The sequence below is a fragment of the Bufo gargarizans genome, chromosome 6 (genome assembly GCF_014858855.1).
Source record: "Bufo gargarizans isolate SCDJY-AF-19 chromosome 6, ASM1485885v1, whole genome shotgun sequence".
Taxonomy (NCBI): Eukaryota; Metazoa; Chordata; class Amphibia; order Anura; family Bufonidae; genus Bufo; species Bufo gargarizans.
Window position 1 is genome coordinate 252,603,148 of NC_058085.1, and position 22,361 is coordinate 252,625,508.

The 22,361-nt window shown below is 42.2% G+C and overlaps 1 pseudogene; it reads left to right on the plus strand.

The window, feature by feature from the left end:
- Positions 1-22,124, plus strand: part of LOC122942127 — a 46,975-nt pseudogene extending 24,851 nt beyond the window's left edge.
- The last annotated feature ends 237 nt before the right edge of the window (positions 22,125-22,361 follow it).

Genomic DNA, 22,361 nt, shown 5'->3' on the forward strand with positions numbered 1-22,361 from the left:
AAGCCCACACTCCGGGGAGATATAAGTGAGGGACATGGACATGTGGAGTCACTGTGGGTAGAGATACATGGAGGCAAAAACAATAATAAATTACTAATAGGAGTTTATTATAAACCACCTAATATATCAGAGTCCACAGAAAATCTACTACTAAACGAGATAGACGAGTCGGCAGATCATAATGAGGTGGTTATTATGGGGGACTTACACTACCCAGATATAGACTGGGAAACTGAAACCTGTATCTCTCATAAAGGAAACAGGTTCTTGGCAATATCCAAAGACCATTGCCTTTCCCAACTGGTTCGGGACCCGACTAGAGGGACGGCCATACTGGACTTAGTATTAACCAATAGGCCTGGGAAATTATGTAATAAGTGGTCAAAATTAAAACTTAACATTTAATGGGTATAATTAGAAGATTGGTCCCAAGATATGACGATACATAAACATAAATCAGAAGCAACGCGGCGGGTTGCCACACGGAAAGACTGGTACCCTAAACCAAGTCAAACACTGAAAAGAGATGCTCGGCGGCACGAAAGTAATAACCGTATGGTCCTACCACTCAGATGAAAAGCTTCTGGATCCACAATTATCCGGCTGGTGTTGATGGATGTGCACACCGTTGCTCTGGCAATTGCGTGATACAGGGTGGTCTGTAGTGCTGGCTGGCCCTAGTAATACCCTGGAGCCCTACACTGGCCTATGTGACCGGATGGTGGTAAACCGCCACCAGTCGCCTACAGGAACCTCACCCTGGAATTAGTGCGCCCTAGAAGGCCCTCGCTTACCTGATCCCTACATGCACGCTTCGCTGAAAAAGATGAGTGACAGGCTCATCAGGGGAAAAACGGTCTGCTTGGGCTGAACCTGTGCAGGGTGCACTGACAGAGATGTCAATGGTGCACTCTGCATAGGGATTAAGTGACACCACGATCCAGATATAGATCAAAGTGGGCTGGTTAGCTATGAGGGAAAAGGGGGGTCAGGATATAGAGCCCCTCTTCAACTAGCTATCTAGACGCCTGGGCTGATGTAGCCTAAGGAGCACCTGAGAATCGCTACCTTTTGAAAAACGAGCCAGCCTCAGAATGAGGCTTGGCTAAGACACGCCTCCCACATCCGGAATGAGCGGTGCACGCCCGCGCATGCGTGGAGCGATGCATCGCATAGGAGGAGGAAGGCAAGGGGGCGGACATGACATGACAGCGATGACATGACATGACAGCGATGACTTCCCCATCAGGGATTTTATCAATTGTAAGACGGAGGGCGTCATATATAAGATCACCTGCGAATGCGGCTTGGAGTACGTGGGAAAAACGAAACGTGAGCTACGCAGGCGCCTTGGCGAGCATCTTGGCGACATTGCCAATAACATGTACACAACAGTATCTAAGCACGTACATGACTACCACCAGGGGAACGCAAACTGCCTTCGGGCTATTGGAATTGAGAAAGTAGCGCGTTCGGTCCGTGGTGGAGACTGGGACCGTTTGTTATTACAGAGAGAATAACCTTCCAATTGTCATTCAAAAGAGCATTTCTACAGGGAGGAACAAAAATACCAAACTTCAAAAAAGCTAAATTTAGCCAACTAAGAGAAGCAATAGGCCTAACTAACTGGGACAAAGTCCTCAAAAATAAAAATACAGCCACAAAATGGGATATTTTTAAAAGCATCCTAAAATCTATTTGTGAGGGGTATATACCTTTTTATTAGGGTTGTTTCGATACCATAATTTTGATTCGATCTCAATAACATAAAGTATTGTGATACACGATACCAAGCGAATAAAATAAAACGCAATAAAAAAACTGCGTGCATTCCACATTTTATGGAACGTCCGGCCCATAATCGAACAGTCCGATCCTATTTTTTTGGGGGGGACAAGGTGGAAAAATGGCGAATCACACGGTTTGTATTTATTTATTTTTCTGTTACGGCATTCGCCGCATAGGAGATATTTTTAAAGATTTTAATAGTTTGCACTTTTTTGGGCGTGACGATATGTAATATGTTTATTGTTTATATATTTTATATGTAAAATTGGGAAAGGTGGTGATTTAAACTTAATATTTTGGTGGGGGTTTTTTTCTCTTTTTTTATTTTATAAATATTAGCCCACTTAGGGGCTAGAACCTGAGATCTTTTTATCCCTTGTCCTATTCACCCGAATAGATCTCTATTAGGGTGAATAGGACTTCACACTCTCCCTGCTGCCCTCTGCATAGTACACACAGCAGCAGGAAGATTACCATGGCAGCCAGGGCTTCAGTGGTGTCCTGGCTGCCATGGTAACCGATCAAAGCCCCAGGATTACACTGCTGGGGTTCAGATCAGAATCTGCCACTGCACTACCAATGAATGAAGAGGAGGGGACCCTGTGGCCACTGCCACCAATAATTATAATACTGGGGGGGCACACTGCGCCACCAATGTTTTTAGTATTGGGGGAAGGGGGGGGGGGGGCGCACTGAGCCACCAATGAAGATGAGTAACCTTTTAATACAAATACAGGAGGTGACCTCTATGACAGGGCGCTGTGATCTGCGGCCGTTAACCCCTCAGGTGCAAGAGATTAATTGCCAAAGAGAGCAAAACTAACTATAAAATGTTCTTAAATTATATAAATGGTAAAAAGTATAAATCTCAAGGTGTCGGCCCTCTACAGAGTAATAAGGGTGGAGTTGCAGAGAGCGATGAGGAGAAAGCAAAGCTATTAAATATTTTTTTCACACTGTATTCACTGAGGAAATTAAACTGTCACATGAAATGCAGAATGTAAAAGTAAATTCCCCATTAAAAGTAAAATGCCCTCTCTGTGGTGTAACTCTCCAAATACATTATACTCAGCCTCGAGATTGCGACAGGTGTTGACAGCAGCTCAGAGAAATAGGGATTGGTTTGCATAGTGGAGTCACTTCAATGCTTTATTCAAACTTCCAACAAGGGATGGGGAACTCTATAGTAGTGCAGCGGATGTCTAAAAATCTATTTGTAATTTAATTGTACCTGTGTGTACTATGACATGCAATATTATTGTATACTGTTGATGTCATTTCTTTTGTATCAATAAGAGTTTTAAAAAAATGTATTCACTGAGGAAAATAAACTGTCAGATGAAATGCTGAATTTAAAAATAAATTCCCCATTAAAAGTGTCCTGTTTGACCCAGGAAAAAGTACAGCGGCGTCTTAAAAAGATTAAAATAGACAAATCGCCAGGACCAGATGGCATACACCCTCCGTCCCGTATCCTAAGAGAATTAAGTAATGTCATAGCCAGACCCTTATTTCTGAAAGCCCGGAAACTATGTCATGGGTAAACTGTTTGAAGGTTTTCTAAGAGATGCTATCTTGGAGTACCTTAATGAAAATAAGCTAATAACGCCATATCAGCATGGCTTCATGAGGGATCGGTCATTTCAAACTAATTTAATCCATTTCTATGAGGAGGTAAGTTCTAGAATTGACAACGGCGAATCAGTGCACCCGTGGTCAGATCTTTATTTTGTACAATAATCATGGGATTACCCCTTTAAGACTAGCACTGACTATAGAATATAGCTGCTCCATTTTTTACATCTTTCTGTTATTCCTAGTTAGACGTGCACATGATTTTCTATATTTCCAGGACTTGAATAGATATTGTAGTTTCTCTAACACTTTCTAAGAACAAATTCCTAGATTTCTTACAGTTATAACGTGTATAATAGTGGTTTCCAGTTATTAAATACGTAGAGCACTGCATATTTACTTACAGGAATTTAGAAAAGTTATTTGTGAGATTGTTTTTATAATTCATTTTTATTTATAAAAAAAATACCAAATTTTCAAAAATTTGCTAATTACCAAGTTTCAATTTCTCTACTTTTATAATACATAGTAATCCCTCCAAAAATAGTTATTACTTTACATTCCCCATATGTCTATTTCATGTTTGGATCATTTTGGGAATGACATTTTATTTTTTTGAGGATGTTACAAGGCTTAGAAGTTTAGAAGCAATCTAAAGTCACTTTGTGATTCTTACATAATAGAAACCACCCAAAAATGACCCCATTCTACAAACTACACCCCTAAAGGTATTCAAAACTAATTTTATAAACTTTGTTAACCCTTTAAGTGTTCCACAAGAATTAATGGGAAATAGAGATGCAATTTAAAAATTTCACTTTTTTGGCAGATTTTCCATTTTAATATTTTTTTTTCCAGTTACAAAGCAAGGGTTAACAGCCAAACAAAACTCAATATTTATGGCTCTGATTCTGTAGTTTACAGAAACACCCAATATGTGGTAGTAAACTGCTGTACGGGCACACGGCAGGGCGCAGAAGGAAAGGAGTTTTTGGGAGGCATACGGTTTTTGGGAGGCAGATTTTGCTAGACTGTTTTTTTTTTTATGCCATGTCCCATTTGAAGGTACTATTTTAGGGTACATATGATTTTTGGTTGCTCTATATTACACTTTTATGAGGCAAGGTAACAAGAAATAGCTGTTTTGGCACCGTTTTTATTTTTTGCTATTTACAACATTCATCTGACAGGTTAGATCATGTGGTATTTTTACAGACCAGGTTGTCACGGACGTGGCGATACCTAATATGTATACTTTTCTATTTATTTATGTAAGTTTTACACAATGATTTCATTTTTGAAACAAACAAAAAAAAAAATATCATGTTTTAGTGTTTCCATAGTCTGAGAGCCATAGTTTTTTCAGTTTTTGGGTGATTACCTTGGGTAGTGTATGATTTTTGCAGGATCAGATGACTGTTTGATTGGCACTATTTTGGGGTGCGTATGACTTTTTGATCGCTTGCTATTGCACTTTTTGTAATGTAAGGTGACAAAAAAAGGTTTATTTAGCACCTTTTTTATTTTTCATCTGAGGGAATTAGGTCATGTGTGGTTTATAGAACCGGTCAATATGGACGCGGCGATACCTAATATGTCTAAACCCGATTTGATACATATGCAAATTAACCTGAGATGAGTCCTGTATGTGAGATGAGTCAGGGACAGGACACATCTCAGGGTAATTTGCATATGTATCAAATCAGTTTTTTTTTTTTTTACACAATAAAAGCACACAGAGCTATAGGGTCTGGGTATTGCAGATGTGCTAGTGGCCAGGCTGGCTTGAATATTTTTATTTGTAAGAAAAGGCTTTTGTCTTGCCACTCCACCCCATAGCCCAGACATATGAAGAATACGGGATATTGTTGTCACATGTACCACACAGCCAGTACTTGCCAGATATTCCTACAGCTCCTTCAATGTTGCTGTAGGCCTCTTGGTAACCTCCCAGACCAGTTTTCTTCTTGTCTTTCATCAATTTTGGGGGGACATCCAGTTCTTGGTAATGTCACTGTTGTGCCATATTTTCTCCACTTGATGATGACTGTCTTCACTGTGTTCCATGGTATATCTAATGCCTTGGAAATTCCTTTGTACCCTTCTCCTGACTGATACCTTTTAACAATGAGATCCCTCTGATGCTTTGGAAGCTCTCTGTGGACCATGGCTTTTGCTGTGGGATGCGACTAAGAAAATTTCAGGAAAGACCAGCTGAACTTTATTTGGGGTTAATCAGAGGCACTTTAAATTATGGCAGGTGTATGCTGACTACTATTTAACATGATTTTGAATGTGATTGCTTAATTCCGAACACAGCTACATCCCCAGTTATAAGAGGGTGTGCACACTTATGCAACCACATTATTTTATATTTTTTGTTTTCTTCCCTCCACCTAAAAGATTTTAGTTTGTTTTTCGATTGAGTGGTACAGTTTATAGGTCACATTAGGTGGGAAAAGTTCTGAAATGATTTATCTTTGTCTCATTTTTTTACAGCACAGAAACCTGACATTTTAACAGGGGTGTGTAGACTTTTTTATATCCACTGTATATCTTAGAGTAAATGGGATTTGTTTCCTTACTTAGTTTTATCCCCTAAAGAGTGCACAGCTTGACCATGCTGCTTCAACCAATATGGATGGAAAGAAATGGCACATATTTCTGCATGGAACGGCCCACCGGCTTGCATAACTTACCTAAAAGACGTAACAAAGCAGCTAAATCCAGGCATGGCAGAACTGTACAGGGTACCAACGTACTGTACCAGAATTTAGCCAAGCTGGAGGGGGGCACAGGCAGGAGCAGCATTGGCTGTGACCTCAGTGAAATTCGTAGTCCAGTACAGCCCTGACATGTTAGCTCTGTACTAGAAGAATGATTTTAAGGCACAATAGCACCAGGACTTTGGGTGCCTATTTCAGTAGGAAAACAACATAAGTGATTAATAAAGTATATTAAAAAATCATTTTTGGGCAATTTAGAACATTGTAAAAGTTTTACGAAAGTTTAGTTTCTCTTTAAACCTATGCCTTTTACTATACGCCAGCTTCACGTTGCTGAGCACCCTATACCTGCACCTAATTACGTGGCTGCCAAAGCAGACTCTATAGGTCTTGATTTTCCTCATGTGGCCTGCCCTTCTTGGTGCTGCATTCTAAACCTACACTTTAAACCACAATGCCTTCACTCCTTTAACCCTGATCTCGGTTAGGGCTCATGCACACGCAGTGCTGGACTGGGCTACTCAGGGCCCATCAGTGTATCTTATTCTGGGGCCCACCTTTTTTTCCCCCATGTCAGTACCGTGTACTTCACTTCAATGGGGCGGCAAAAAAAGACTCCATGTGTGTTCCGTGTCTATATGTCCGCAAGGCCGTTCTGCAAAATGATAGAACGTGTCCTAATATTGTCAGCATTAAAGACAAGGATCGGATGGTTCTATTAGAGACCGGCTGTTCTGTTCCTCGGTACAGAACACGCACCCGGTGTCCATGTTTTGCGGATTGCAAAACATACAACGGTCGTGTTCATGAGCACTTACAGTGATAACAGAAGTATTAAAGATGAAGTATGATGGCAGACATTCACAGCAAAATGCACAAACATGCATGTGGCAGAATTTACACATTTATGGATATCCTGCGCTTAAAGGGTTTCTGTCATGAGAAATAACATTATGTAGCTGACTGACATGAGCGATGTGCTAATGTCAGCAGTACATAACAGTATGTTTGTTAACTCCCTGCCTGCCGCCGTTCTGTTAAAAAACTGACTTTTAGAATATGCTAATGAAGCCTCTAGGTGCTATGAGGGCGCTGCTTCAGCACCTAGCACCCAGAGGCTCGATCTACTTGCCTTTTGGCACGCCCAGGTCCACTTGACTGACGTCCTTCTTTACCGCATCGTTCTCATAATCCCGCGCCTGCAGTCCTATAACGTAATCGGCGCAGTGAGGAAGCTGGCGCAGGATTATGAGGACGATGCAGAGAAGGACGTCAATCAAGTGGAAATGGGCGTGCCAAAAGGCGAGTAGACAGAGCCTCTAGGTGCTGCAGCAATGCCCTCATAGTGCCTAGAGGCTTCATTAGCATATTATAAAAGTCTGTTTTTTAATAGAACAGCGGCAGGCAGGGAGTTAACAAACATACTGTTATGTACTACTGACATTAGCACATTGATAATGTCAGCTACATAACGATTTTTCCCACGACAGTCAGAAACAAGACACATGCAGCGCACACCAATCACTCATTGGACAGATGTGGGACACAAGACACTTATACATGGCTCACATGCCACTGATGCATATGTCACATACTGCACATACACCACTGATACATAGAACATATATAGCACACACCAATCACACATAGGAAACATCAAGACATTTATGCCTAACTTTATTAAATGTAGCACACTTAAAGGTGTTGTCTCAATTCAGAAATTGGCATTTATCATGTAGAGAAATTGAATACAAGGCATCACATTATACACAGCTCGTATCATGGTTTTGACCACTCTGCAATCCAGCAGCGGTGGCCGTGCTTGCACACTATAGGTAAAGGTGTTGGCCTATGAGCACTTCCAGCCTTTCCCCATAGTGTGTAAGCACGCTGCTGGATTATACGGTGATAATAACCACAGATACATGATCACTATGGATCATGTGACGGACCATGTGAGGAGCGCAGTGACGTCATTAAAAAGGTCCTTTTCCTACTGCGCAGCAAAGATGAAGACAGAAGAGAAGCCAGGCTGCGCGAACAAGTGGATTAAGGTGAGTTAAAACATTTTTTATTATATATATATATATATTTTTTTACCCCTCCAGCCCTATTGTACTATGCATTCTGTATTAAGAATGCTAATATTTTTCCTTATAACCATGTTATAAGGGAAAATAATCTACACAACACCTAACCCAAACCCGAATTTCTGTGAAGAAGTTCGGGTTTGGGTACCAAACATGCCGATTTTTTTTTTTTAAATGTTTTGCACTTGTGCCGAAAAATCGTGCATTTTCCCGTAACGCACCCGCATCTTATCTGGCCTAAAAACATGACGCCCTTGTCAAAGAGGCCTAAAGGTATACTTTGGGTGTAAAAAATAAAATGAAAAATTTGCCCCAAAATATGTGTCCAACTAAAATAGAAATGCTCGCCTGTTAAAAGGGCCTGTGTCCACTTTTCTAGTTATCCTGTATACACAGGATCAGGGATAACTAAGTGATCCGTGGGGGTTTGAACGCTGGAGCCCCCACTGATCCCCCTTCTTGATTGGCAGGTCGAACATATGCCCTGCCTTTCCATCCATTCTCTAGGGGGTCGCTGGAGATGGCGTACAGCGCTGGATATTTCCAGTGGTTCCAAAGAGAATAAATGGAGCAGCAGGGCGTATGTGTGGCCTGCCACACATTCAAAAAGGGGGAACAGGACCCATTCCTGGGATCAGTGGGGGTCACAGAATCTCGACCCCACAAATCATATAGTTGTGCCCTATGCTGTGGAAAGGATAACTTAAAAACCTAGACAACCCCTTTAAATCCTCCACCACCAGTATCTCTTTACATGGCAACAATGATGCCTGTAAATACAGAATATCATCACTACCGCCATGTAAACCATACATGTCAATACTGGACAATGTAACGCACTGTGCAGAATTTTTCAGTCATAAGTCCAACCCCCTTTTTAGGTGGTAACCTTTGACAAAGCCCAAGCAAAGGTTCTAGAGGAGCAAAGGGCACAAACGGAGGGTCATAACTGAAACAGAGGCATTAGGGTCACCTGAGCCAGGGTAATAGTGGGGATCCTGGAGCAGGGGTAACTGGAGAAGAGGCAATATTAGCAGTGCATTTAGAGTGGGGGCATCTGGAGCTGGGGCATTTATGGGGGTGCACCTAAAGCAGAGGCATTGGGGGACCTAGGGAAGAGTCCCCCCAATGCCACTCTGACTTCTACAGAGAGCAGCACACAGATCTGAGTCTACTATAAACAAATCCCCTATTTCCCCCTTACAGTCTCCTACAGCTCACTACTGTCACACACCTGAGAAATCAGCCCAGCACCGCAGAGGAGTCCTTCTCTCCAGCAGCCAGTTTTCTGACAGCAGGGAGGGCAGGAGAATGGCCAGACATGTTCTCTCCTCCTTCACTGCCAGCAGCCCTGAAGGTTTAGAAGATACTGTGGGGCCTCCTGTACAATTTACACCAGTAGGAGGCTGCATCACCTAGTGGCTACAATAACTATCTCTCCTGAGAAACAAAATAAATAATTACTCCTCCGTCTCATCTCCGGGCGTGGGAGACTGGGGGCCTACCGAGGTATTCCCCCGCCTCCCCCATGGGCCAGTCCGAACCTGTGCACACGACCGTATTTGGTCCATTGGTCGGATGCAGACCCATTCATTTCAATGGGGCTGCAAAAGATGCGGTCAGCACATGGAGTGCTGTATGCATCCGCATGTCCATTCCGCAGCCCCGCAAAAAAGATAGCACATGTTCTATTCTTCTCCATTTTGCGAACAAGGATAAGACAGCACACGGCCCGGATCCGTGTTTTGTGGACTGCAAAAGGGATACAGTCATGTGCATGATCCCTTAGATGAGTTTTTACAGCACTTCACTTGCAATTTTGTTTGTTTTAAAATAGTTTTTATTGGTTTTACAGCAGTAGGACGTACAGTCTTTGCTTGCCCTACATGGGCGCAAATACAAGAATGCATCTGAAGTAGTACAGTCGTTTGAGAAAATGCATATCACATAATAACAAATAAAAGAGGAAGACAAAAACGTAGGAAGGTCTGAGGGAAGGAAAGGGATGGGGGGGGGGGGGGGGAGAGAAAACCTCCCTAATGTTGCCAAAAGGTAGGACTAGTTCCATATAGTTGTTGCCATGCTACCTTTGATGTTCACGAGATCCCTAAAGCTGTACAAGTCAGATCGAAAAACCTCTATAGTCTTTCCAAGGTTTCCATATCGCCTCAAATCTGTGTGGTGTTCGGGCTTCCCAGTGAGCTATCTGCTCCAGGCGGTACAATTGATCACATCTAGTGATCCATTGTTTTAATGGGGTAATCTCCGTCTTTTTCCACACTTGCAATTTTGGAATGGAGACTCAATGACCAAAGACAAATGCTTCATGGTGACTCCTGGGTAGGGACAGTTTATTCATGCCTGCAGATCTGAGAGGATGGTAAGGAGCCTGTGGCCTCAGTGGTTCTGTAAAGTAGCTGGGGCCTAAGTTGTTTATAGCTTTAAAGTTTGGCAAGCAAATTTTATAAGTTGTTCTACAATTTATGGTCAGCCAGTATAGTAAGCGAAGGACTGTTATTGGGTTGGTGATTAACCTAGGTGCAGCATTTTGAACTAACTGAAGGTGGTGTGTTGCCTACAAAGTGTACATATAGGGCATTATAGTAGTCTGGACATCTACAGCTGTACCTATCCGACATCTCTACAGCTGTGCCTACTAGGTGATAAACCTACTTGGCTTCGATATTCCAACTTTAAGCTATCTCAGTTTATATTATTAGCGGCAAGAATACATATAGCTTATAAGTGGAGGTCACCTGACCTAAGTTACCAAGCGGTATTAGACAGGGTCAACAGGATCTTATTGAATGAAAGATTATCGGCCATTCGGATGGATACTTTCTCCACCTTTGAAAAATTCTGGGAACCTTGGCTTTCATCCCCACACTCCTCAGACATACGTTACTGTCTTACTTTGTGATTGGTAGTGACATGTCGAGATGTATATCATCAACTCACTGTCTGGTTTTATATTCTGCCTTTATTGCACCGACTGTACTAAATCGTGTATCGCAATAGGAATGTCACCATGTACTGTTATTTCATTCGAAGTATATTCAAGTTTAAGACCTGAATTGTTCTATATTGAAATGTTATACATTTTTACTATGCTCTCATCAATAAATACCCCATTGAAACATAGTAGTCTGGACATGAGGATATGAAGCTCTGTACCAGTGTAGATAGATCTCCTGGTGGAATGAGGTATCATTTTTTGATGTTCTTCAGATGGAAGTGCTAAGATTTAACAATAGCAGATAACTTGTTAATGAGAGTTCCACCATCAAAAACTACACTAGATAAGTGGTCTGAGCTTGGAAGTGTTATGTCACCCAGGGATGTTGGATATGTTGGTTTCCATTTTACCGTTAGCGACTGTTTTCTGACCAAGAGAACTTTAGCTTTGTCTTGGTTCTTGTTTAGCTACCTGGTATTCATGCATCCTTATATAAACTGTTGGGGATAGAAATTTATATTTTGACCGAACAAGTGAGAATGATGAGGCAAGATATACTCTTTATGGTCTGCAAGCTTGCATGTTTGAAACGTGGAGCTTGCCTTTCCTCCTTTTACTGCATCTCTGTGGTACTACTACCAAGCTTCCATTGGACGCAGTTATATGTTACTTTGCTTTGCCAGCTATAACTAGATTACACTTCCCTGTTATGGATCCTGGTTGAGTCCCATTAGGCTTCAGATCTCCTGGACATCCGCCTTTGTCAGCTGTATTTTTTGTTCCCAACTGCATAGTTGTGTGTGCATCTATCCATATACTTCTGCATCATTGTTGCAAAGCCAGAATGCCCCATAAAACAACGTCAGCGAGAGAGTGCTCACATAAAATATCAGATACAATCTGTCCCAGGAAGAGTGTCCCCATAAATCAGAGCAGCTAGAGGCAACCTTCTAGCACCCACCCACTACACATGCATTGCTCTGCTACCTGAGCCTGAAACACAGGCATAACAGGAGAACACAGACAGGAAAGGGCCTCTAGGGCCCCTGTGCAAGAACAGTATATGGGCCCTTGCGTTCCAACAGCCATCATAGATTACCGCCTGTGTCTAAAAATCTATTAATTTAGATCAATGGAATTCATTTATTCAGACAGTAGTAAGAAGTGGCAGTGAGCCTACTGGATCCCTGCGCAGTTGCACATATGTTTTGCTGCCAGCACATTACATGTCTGTAACTTATACATAGCTATGCTGCCTTCAGACCTGCTTGTGCATTGCACATATATCACATAGCGAGGCTCTTTTGTGTAGTGTGCGTATGGCAGCTGAGCGGTCTGTGTATTTGTTATGCGTTTAATGCAGGGATCTGCAACCTTCGGCACTCCAGCTGTTCAGAAACCACAACTCCCCAAATGCTTCATTCACTTCATTCACTAACATGCAAACAGCTGAGCATGTTTGCATGTTAGGAGTTGTAGTTTCACAGTAGCTGGAGTGCCAAAGGCTGCTGAGCGCTGGTCTAACAGTAAAATCAAAAAATAAATCCGTATTGGAAATCCATATAAAAGACAACAGGTACATAAGTAAAAGTCCATAATATCGCTTACGGGTTTTGCACAGGTACCTGCTTAATTATAGCATAGGGATACAATGTACAGGACGGGATGGAAAAAACAAAGGACCATTTAACAGCGACATGAAAATGACGTCAGAACAACTGCTCTATGAGTAGCAATTATACAATACATAATATATATTCTATAATTCAGAATGGTCAAATAATATTCTCAAATAAATGTCTGCTTCTTTGATTTATCCGTTGTCCACAATTCCAGAAGGATTTATCCAGTAGTTTATCTAGCTCAGCTACCACATCTGCGATTAAATGGACTGGTGAGCTTTTCAGTTGTTTTTTTTGTGTTAAATGTTTAGACAGAACAGCAATGAGTGGGTAATATACAGGTAGCAGAGATGTGTGTGCAATGTCCATGGAGCACAGTAGCTCTGCTGCATGCACTCTCCACACACAGGACTGCTGTCCATACATTATAGACCCCTACAGGCAGGGGTCAAGTCCTGGGAAAAAAAGTGTGGGAACTCACCCAAGATCCACTGCAACCCCCCCCCCCCCCTCCAAAAAATAAAAAAGCACAGAAAATCTAGCATGCTGTAATTTGTGCCGCTGCGGACTAAAAAAATAAATAAAAAAAATAACACTTTTAGAAAAGTTTGTCCTGGGATTCGATCTCATGACCTCTACACAGCAGAAGCAAGGCATATGCCCTCACAGCTATGAAAGCTGTCTAGCTTGTTACTTTAAAAAAAATATATATAAGACTTCTACTGTAGGTAACTTTGCCCACTGTGTATGGATGTAGCAGAGCTGGGTGTGTTGGGGCAGCTGTCATGTGTATGGTTGTACACTAGGTATCAGTACACTAGGTATCAGTAGAAGTATCAGAAAAAAAAAAAAAACACTTTTAGAAAAGTTTGTCCTGGGATTCGAACTCATGACCTCTACACATTACAGGCAAGGCATTTACCCTCACAGCCATAAAAGCTGTTGAGGTAGTTGCTTAAAAAAAAAAAAAACTAAGACTTCCACTTATACCTAGTGTACTGATACCTAGTGTACAACCATACACGTGACAGCTGCCCCAACACACCCAGCTCTGCTACATCCTTACACAGTGGGCAGCTGTCATGTGTATGGTTGTACACTAGGTATCAGTAAACTAGGTATCAGTAGAAGTCTTATAAAAAAAAAAAAAACACTTTTAGAAAAGTTTGCCTTGGGATTCGAACTCATGACCTCTACACATCAGAGGCAAGGCATTTACCCTCACAGCCATAAAAGCTGTCTAGGTAGCTGCTTAAAAAAAAAAAAAAATAAGACTTCTACTTATACCTAGTGTACTGATACCTAGTGTACTGATACCTAGTGTACAACCATACACATGACAGCTGCCCCAACACACCCAGCTCTGCTACATCCATACACAGTGGGCAGCTGTCATGTGTATGGTTGTACACTAGGTATCAGTACACTAGGTATAAGTAGAAGTCTTATTTTTTTTTTTTTTTAAGCAACTACCTAAACAGCTTTCATGGCTGTGAGGTTAAATGCCTTCCTCTGATGTGTAGAGGTCGTGAGTTCGAATCCCAGGACAAACTTTTCTAAAAGACATTCTAAATGATCTCGTAGTGAAGGAGATTATGTCATTAGGGGGCGGGGCGCCATGAGAGGAGTCGCAGGCAGCGGCACCGCACAGACAGCTTCCTCTCAACTGAAGCCGCCCCTCCTCCCTTAGCCTGCCCTGCACAGTGCGCTCCGTCTCCCCCTGTGAATCTGATTCAGCCGTGTTCTCCTGACTTGAGGCTGAAAGGGAACGGCGTTCCTGCCATGAAAAAAGTGCAGGAACGCCGTTCCCATGCGTTCCCCCTCCACTCGACCCCTGCCTACAGGTCTGTTATGTGCACATTCTGCGTGCATACCCCTGATGCCAAACGAGTTCCACCTCTAAGAAAGAGAAGTAGTAGAGTTTCTCTGTGAGATAACAAAGCCCAGTGCCTGACTCCTCCCAACCAGTGACTAAACACATTGCCATGATGACGTCACCAGTGGTGTAACCAGAAGAGGAAGTGATTCTACAGTCAGGGGTCACTGATCACTCCAGGGGGATGTATTGCAGCTTCTTCAGAGGAGGTGAGTGTAGGATTAATAATGCTGTTCTCCTCATTGCAACTTTAACCTCTTCTTATCCCCAGACATCCTGCTGCACTGGTGAGTACAATGCTGATGAGGGGGTATAATGTAATCCCCTTGTAATGTCCTCCTCACAATACATCTCCCCACCAGCATGTCTGTATTCTCTGACATTTCTCCTCCAATCACAGAATAGATCGCCTGTCAGAGAACTGGGGGTTGAGAGTAGCGACTAGTAAGGAGCTCCACACTGGTGGTGACATACTGGTTGTGGTGGGACATGCTGACCTTTAAAGAGCCACACTGAGAGTAAGGCTCCTAGCCTAGTGCTGCACTTTTGTGTCATTTCACGGGGGGAGGGCTTTGAAGCCGTAAAAATATTTTGTCATTTATACAGGGTGTCTGAGGGAAAGCAGATGTCCTAAAACTTCTGTGGTGTGCGCAGTGTGCTAGGGGAAGGGGGTAAATAGGAGAGAATAATGAGTCAGAGGATGGTTACAGGAGGCTGGGATGAGTGTGAGCAAGTTACATGAGGTTGTGAAGAGAAAGGAGCATACAGAAATTTTTCACAAATGTGAGGATGGTTACAGAAGGTTATGATAAGTGTAAAATTATGATAATTTATTATGGGATATATTTTTAGATTTCTGTCTCTTGACTTCATTATCTCATGGTCCAACTCCCGCTCAACTCCAGAGTCTTCTCATTGACTGGCCCATGAAGGATGGACAAGCATGGGAACCATATAACTGAGAAGATATTAAACCTCGCCTTGGAGATCATCTACCTGCTGACCAGAGAGGTGATTTTAGGAAATAGTTAAATGATGTCAAATAACCCATGGATATAACCAGGGAGGTGAGGGATTTGGGAAATGTATATAGCCATTTATCATGGTCTATCTCAATACACAGGATTATACAGTAGTGAAGAAGACATCTGATAATTTTATGAGCAATTGTGTGTCAGGGGGATGGAGCAGGACCCAGAGCCCCATCATGGAGCCTCCAACTCACTCACTGATACCCGAGAGGAACAATGACCAGAAGATCCTAGACCTCACCAACAAGATCATTGAGCTGCTGACTGGAGAGGTGAGCGCTGCTGGGACATTATACAGTAACACAAGGGTTAATATGTCTGGATCATAACTGCATCCTTGTGTCTGTGTCAGGTTCCTGTAAGGTGGCAGGATATCACTGTCTACTTCTCCATGGAGGAGTGGGAGTATTTAGAAGGACACAAAGATTTATATAAAGACATCATGATGGAAGACTACCAGCCTCTCACATCACTGGGTAGGAGACCACTTTTGAGGGTCACCCAGATATTCTCATAATCTGATAATTACAGTGTATTCTGTCACTGTGTTTCTTACAGATATTTCCAGTAAAAGTAATCCACCAAAGAAGGATCTGTACAAGGATGTCATAATGGAGGACCAGCAGCCCCTCATATTACTCGGTAAAATGCCATCCAGTAGGCTGAATTCACCAGAAAGATGTCTCAGTCCTCTTTATTCCCAGGGCTGTCCAGAGGACAATTATAATGTCCTACAGGAACATCAGGTAGATTGAGCTGAGGTTTATGATACTATAGAGGCACACTCTGTAGGACTTAAAAAAAAAAAACATTATGGGGATTTCACAAACAGTTAAATGAAATTTGAAAATCCAGCCTTAAATGGTTTGTACCAAGTTTGAAACCTATCCCCTACCTGAAGTATAGGGGATAAGAGCGTGAACGGTGGGGATCCAATCACAGGGCCCCCCACCTAAGTATGAAAGTTCTTATATGTTTCTCTGTATGAATGGAGCGTAGGCCAACCATGTACGGCTGCCCATCCATTTATGTCTGAGACTGCTGGAAATTGCTGAGCCCTGTTCTTGGCTTCCTTTCATTAGTTTTATACAGATCAATAGAGAAGCAGTGTGTATACTTATTATTCCAAACCTGGAAGAAGCATGGCACTCACCATTACACAAACTTGCAATCATTGATTCGCCCCATAACAGGTACATATCCATATTATGGGTATAACAAGGTACACACAGGCTGGCCAATGGCCGTTTCACATACATAGACGCTTTCTCAAGGCCTTAGGAAAGCATTTATGTACATGAAACGGTCCTAGGTCATCCTGCGTATATCTTGTTATACCTTTAATATGTACCTGCAGTGAGCCTCTGGTGCAAAGGATGGGAGTGGTAGTGGCCATGATGAGATCTTGTGTCAATGTGTACTCCCTCAAGCAGTCTCTCCCTGGGGGTTGGTGCGTGAAAAGGTAGTTTGAGAATAAGTCAAGAAGTAAACGTATAACAGTCTCTCTTTACTCAGTATAGAATATAACTTCACTGCCACCAGATGATGAGGTATGATGGCTGGTTGGATGGCAATTGGTTGGCACTAGCAAGCACTTGTGGATTTAGGTGTCCACTGTAGTACAGGCTTAGGGGGAAATGTATCAAAACTGGTGCAAAGGAAAACTTACTTAGTTGCCCATAGCAACCAATCAGATTCCACCTTTCATTTTGCAAAGGAACTCTGAAAAATCTAAGGTTAAATCTGATTGGTTGCTATGGGCAACTAAGCCAGTTTTCCTTTGCACCAGTTTTGATAAATATCCCCCTTAATGTTTGTCTGGCCTAGAGATGGTTAGGGCAGGTGGTGGTGTCTGAGATCTTTTCCCTTACCTTGCAGCAGTGTCTGTAAAGCTGTATTTTGACATCACTGGCCTAGGAAGAGACTGCAGTGCTCACCAGCAGGAGTCAGACCTCCACTGATCAGAAATTCATGAGCTATCCCTAAGGACAGGCCATCAATATTGTGCTCCCGGAAAATCCCCTTTAACACTCCACATGTACACCCCAGATGGTGTAGAATGAGAAACTACTTTTAGCATGTGCAAAGAGCTTCTTTTGTAGCTTGATAAATGCCTTAAAGGGGTTCTCCGCTTTAGACCATCTCTACTTGTTAGAAGGGTCTTTTGACAATGAGCAGATCTGAAAGTGTCCCTCTGCTGGCACCACCAGTGAACATCTGTAACCTTGGATTCAGTGTTCAATTTCCTTTCAGTGTTACCACAGGAAAAGTTAATCATGGCTCAGTGCTCATTGAAATCAATGTGTTGTCTGTGTAATCCAGGACAGGACAAGTCCTCTATTAACTCAAAATTCTCTAAAGAGAACTGTAGATAGCTGGACAACCCTTATAAATCTCAGGAGAGATGTCACCAGGCATTAGGTTGCTTGTCTTATTACAATGAACCTATAATGGCTTATACGTTTTTGGATGTCATGGTTGTTAATTGGTTCTTGACTTGTATATTACTCTTACCTGTTACTCAGGGCAAAGATTCCACTGAAATTAAAGCCGAGGTTATGGAGACAAAAGTAGAGTCATATGCTAGTGGTAATCATCAGTGTAAGCAAGAGGAGATGCCTTCAGATCTCTGTCCAGGTGAGTCACAAATTGTATTTGTTAGATCATTACAACTGTCTTGGTGGGCATTGCAGTACGTTTATTGATTAGCAGCTACTACAGGTTGAATTCTAAATATACTGTATGTTCAGTATAATATTAATGTCAACTGCACTCCATTAAACTGACATAATGTCAGACGCACATGAATTCACCGTCAGGCTTATAGGAAAATGATTTTCACATGCATCACCCACTCATATACAGGATCAGCTCACCAGCAAGATTAATCCATGTTAGGCCCATGCATATGACCGTATTTTTGTGCTGTCCCCATCTGTATGTCCGTTCCTCAGGATAGGTCATCAATATAACATCAGCGGGGGTCCGACACCCGGCACCCCCTCCGATCAGCTGTTTGAAGAGAAGGCATGCGCCGTGCCAGCGCTGCCTCCCCTTCACTGTTTACCTTCTAGCCGTTGCATCTGCAGCGGGGAGCAGGTGTAATTACACCCAAGCCGTCCCATTAATTTCACTGGTACGGATCGCTCCTATACACGTTTTGTCCCGAGGCAAACTTTCTCATGGTGCATGTTCACTGAGGGTGTCATACACAGTGGATATAAAAAGTCTACACACCCCTGTTTAAAATGTCAGGTTTCTGTAATGTAAAAAAATGAGACAAATATAAATAATTTCCAAACTTTTTCCACCTTTTTCAGAGGCACTTTAAATGATGGCAGGTGTATGCTGACTCCTATTTAACATGAATTTAAATCTGATTGCTTAATTCTGAACACAGCTGCAACCACATTATTTTAGTTTTTTGTTTTTTTTTCTTCCCTCCACCTAAAAGAATTCAGTTTGTTTTTCAATTGAGTTGTACAGTTTATAGGTCACATTAAAGGTGGAAAAAGTTCTGAAATGATTTATCTTTGTCTCATTTTTTACATCACAGAAACCTGACATTTTAACAGGGGTGTGTAGACTTTTTATATCCACTGTACAGATGATACTATTAAATAAAAGGGCGTTCCCTAAAAAGACACAGACTACACTGCATCTTCTGCACAATAAGCTAGTTACTTCTTTACTAATATACGTTAAAAAAAATAGTTAAGTAAATGGTAAGTAAAAAATACTTAGTACTGATGTACTAAGACTGGTGTTTTATATGCCAGTCTTAGTAAAAAGCCCACTGGATCTTCCACCAGTCTGTGCAGCTACTCCAGGTTTGTGCTATAATGGACACCATTTTCCCCTCTGTTGGTAAACCCCGCCCATCCTACTTGTCCCAGCCAGGCCTCCACCACAGTTGTAGATGGTAGAAGAAAGACCTGGCCCTGCCTGCAGAGCCACTCTTCTTTGTCAGACTGCTACAAACACAGTCACACACAAAAAAAGGCCCATGGCAAGATATCAGGAACTTCTTTCCCACTCTTGCAAGACTCGTTATACATAACAGTCCACCTTAATTTGTTCATTTTGAACTCCTAAATGAAGTAAAGACCTTTCCCAGTTATGGTCCTGCAAATGTTGGCCATGCTTGTGTGGTGCAGTGGAACATGGGCAGAAAATAGTAATAGGTCTTAAGTTTCTATAGTTCAATTATTATTATTTTTTCCCTTGGCCAAGTGTCCTTCCTGTTACTGTAGGGCTGTACCCTTATTACCAAGCCAGACTGAATTTTTATGAGGTCTGATATGATGGTAAATAGGAAGGGATTGAGGAACACAGGTGCCAGATCCTGAGACTTCCTTCCCACAGTTGACCTTTCCCCAAATGGCTTTGGGCATAGCATTACATTACCTCTACTGTTTTCACTGTTCACTTGTGTAAGATGTGTCCTTTGCATTGGCGCACATTGCACTTGTTTAGCCAGGATAAGTAATTTCTTTGTTGTTTGGTAGAGGAGTAGGACTTGTCAGCACCCCAGGACCTTTCTCTGTGCCACACGATCATCTCTCATATGGGAAGTTAGGGCTCTTTCACACTTGCGTTCTTTTCTTCCGGCATAGAGTTCCGTCGTCGGGGCTCTATGCCGGAAGAATCCTGATCAGTTTTATCCTAATGCATTCTGAATGGAGTGAAATCCGTTCAGGATGCATCAGGATGTCTTCAGTTCCGGAACGGAACGTTTTTTGGCCGGAGAAAATACCGCAGCATGCTGCGCTTTTTGCTCCGGCCAAAAATCCTGAAGACTTGCCGCAAGGCCGGATCCGGAATTAATGCCCATTGAAAGGCATTGATCCGGCCTCAAGCTAAACGTCGTTTCGGCGCATTGCCGGATACGACGTTTAGCTTTTTCTGAATGGTTACCATGGCTGCCGGGACGCTAAAGTCCTGGCAGCCATGGTAAAGTGTAGTGGGGAGCGGGGGAGCAGCATACTTACCGTCTGTGCGGCTCCCGGGGCGCTCCAGAGTGACGTCAGGGCGCCCCAAGCGCATGGATCACGTGATCGCATGGACACGTCATCCATGCGCATGGGGCGCTCTGACGTCAAGTGTGAAAGAGGCCTTAGAGAGACATGAAGTCATTAAAAATTTTAGGAATTACCCATCTCATTTAACAGAATAAAAAGATTGCCCTCATTACTTGATGATCTGGAAATCTGTATAGTTGAGTTATTTTGTGTGTTTTAAAAAGAGAATATTGCCTTTTGTTTCCAGCAGACAATTACAGAACTTATTTCGAGAAACATTATAATGATACTACAGCAGATTCTCTAGAAGAGCATTTCACTATCCCAAATATATATTCAGGACTTCACTTTGCTGATCTATCATCTGTTTTCTCCAATTTTGAGGAACCTCCTGAACATCTTGCTCCACAAAGTTTATTTTCTGAGCCAGTTGAATACTTTACTCAGGAATCGGATGATTTTGCACAAAAAAGAGCGAGTAATGTGGATGAGTTATTTCCTTGTCCCGAATGTGGGCAGTGTTTTGCTTACAATGCAAATCTTGTTGTACACCGAAAAATTCATAAAGAAAGTATTGAAGGACAGAAAACCACATCTCTTAAAAGACTATTTTCGTGCTCGCAGTGTGAAAAGTGTTTCACCAGAAAATCTGTTCTCAATGAACATGTAAGGACTCATACTGGGGAGAAGCCTCATTCATGCTCACAATGTGGGAAGTGTTTTACCAAGAAGTCAAGTCTGCTTAAGCATGAGATTATTCACACAGGGGAAAAACTATTTTCATGCTTGGAATGTGGAAAGTGTTTTATGTTCAAAGACCATCTTGAGCGTCATCAGAGAATTCATACAGGGGAGAGGCCATATCCATGTTCAGAATGCGGGAAACGTTTCATCCAAAAATCAGGTCTCAGTAAACATCAGAAGGTTCACACAGGGGAGAAACCATATTCTTGTTCAGAATGTGGGAAATGTTTTGCAGAGAAATCGGGTCTTATTAGACATCAAAGAACTCACACAGGAGAGAAACCATATTCCTGTTCAGAATGTGGGAAATGTTTTGCACAGAAATCGGAGCTTGTTGACCATCATAGAAATCACACAGGGGAGAAACCATTTTTATGTTTGGAATGTGGTCAGTGTTTTAGCAGGAAATCAGTTCTAGCTAATCATCAGAGAATTCACACATGGACAGTCCATACTGAAAAGTCTTCCAACCCAAAAGAGAGTCTCCTCAATCTAATGAATCCCATGAACTCCTCAGACAATATGTAAGGTATTGAAGTTCTTCACCATCGTGGACAAAGACTGAGGTTGTGGAAGGACCAGAAGCAGTATAATATTAAAGTGTGGTGAATAAAATGTTACGTTCTCAAAATAAAGTAAAAGTTTCACATTTGTATTCTATCCACTGTGTACCAACTGGCTCTGGACTGATCTCTTGTAGGTTTTTGGAAAAAGAGTCTTGTCAGGCCATTGGGATATGCTGGCTAACTACACCGCCCATACTCATTAGGTTCATGCCCACATATACCAACAACTAATATGCGTTTCCAGACAGTCCTCCCTTAACAACAAGTTTCAGGAAAGATAAGAACCGCACATGTTCAGTTTTAGCATAGCTGATCTTTTTTTTTTCCAGTGGTGTCTGCGTTTCAAATTTCATGATAATGCTCAAT